Raw genomic sequence first — 1,795 nt, 5'->3', positions numbered from 1 at the left:
CGATTCTTTTATAGGTTTTACTCATTCCTAGATGTCGCCTCGCTGATTAAAGAATAATGTTTTTTAGGGAGGGCTAAATGCTCGAAATCTTCATTAAATAATTAAAACGAAATTAATGGATTATGAAGAGGAATCAGGATGATTTTGACGTGTAGCTTCAAGAAATAATATATGTGTATTTCTAGAGTGAAATTTGCTCCTTACTTTATTGAAGAATACATACTTGATACTTCCATTAAACTATTTTCATAATTTCCAAGTCCCTCCTTGCTTTATATCCATACCTTTTACACATGAATACAATATAGTCTAAAGCACAGGTCATAAATTATAAAGCAGAGGGTGCTGTAAACAGTATTGTTATTTTGCAAACAACAATAATCAATTTTAATGTGTTCTTACTTTCCATTTTGATAGCGAGATAGAGTTTTAAGATAAAAATTATCAACCTCATTGGATCGAAGGGCTGTTTATTAAACAAAATCATATTTAATCAATCTTTTAAAGTGCTCGTACGTTTGGATAAAAACAATAAGGCCGTATTAGTTGTGACTTCTACATCGGTGGGACAGCGGCAAATGTACATATTTACAAAGCTAAAATATCAATAATCCGTGATGACGAGAAACCCACTTACAGAGATAAATATATATGTAAAAACGACTGGTATGGGTTGAAAAAAATTTTTATGTAGAGGAGCGAACAGCGTTTTGACCTTCTTCGGTCATCGTCAGAAGATTAAGAAAGTCAAAACGTTGTTCGTTCCTCTACATAACAGCGGTATGTCTCCGGATTTACAACGCTAAAATTAGGAGTTCGATTCCCCTCGGTGGGCTCAGCAGATAGCCCGATGTGGCTTTGCTATAAGAAAACAAATAATCCTCTACATAAAACTGTAGTGAAATATAAAAAGTTAATAATTATACTAAGGTGACTTAGTAACTCAATATTTCTATTATTCTTGGACAACATCTGACAACTCGTCAAACCTAATAGGTGAGGGTATATTTAACAATTCTCGTAGTCTGAAAGAATCAATTTGTTTGTTTGTTTTTAATTTCGCGCAAAGCTACACAAGGACTATCTGCACTAACCGTCCCTAATTTAGCAGTGTAAGACTAGAGGGAATGCAGCTAGTCATCACCCCCCCCCGCCAACTCTTTTACGAAAGAATAATGGGATTGATAGTCACATTATAATGCCCCCACGGCTGATAGGGCGAGTATGTTTGATGTAACCCTCAGATTACGAGTCGAGTGCCTTAACCACTTGGCCCTGCCAGGGCCTATCATAATTGAAACATCGTTTAAAAAAACTTCTTGAATGCCCTCCAGTAGCTCAGCGGTATGTCTGTGGACTTACGACGCTAAAAATCGGGTTTCGATACCCCTGATGGGCAGAGCACAGATAGCTCATTGTGTAGCTTTGTGCTTAATTCAAAACAACAACTTCTTGAATATTTATAAAAATTAGTGTGTTTTTCTTGTAGCAAAGCCACATCAGGCTCTCTGCTGAGCCCATCGAGGGGAATCGAACCCCTTATTTTAGCGTTATAAATCCATAGACTTACCGCTGTACTAGCGAGGGGGCTATAAAATTAGAGAACTGTTTGTGGTAGACTTCATGTGATTACCGCATTCAAGTCATATAGTTATCATCTTAAACGCAGTATACATCTTATGCTAGGCCTGGCACGGCCAGATGGGTTAAGGCGTTCCACTCGTAATCCGAGGGTCGCGGGTTCGAATCCCAATTACACCAAACATGTTCGCCCTTTCAGCTGTGTAGCCGTTAT

This window comes from Tachypleus tridentatus, chromosome 2 (genome assembly GCF_004210375.1).
Source record: "Tachypleus tridentatus isolate NWPU-2018 chromosome 2, ASM421037v1, whole genome shotgun sequence".
Classification (NCBI taxonomy): domain Eukaryota; kingdom Metazoa; phylum Arthropoda; class Merostomata; order Xiphosura; family Limulidae; genus Tachypleus; species Tachypleus tridentatus.
This window is presented reverse-complemented; position numbering follows the sequence as displayed.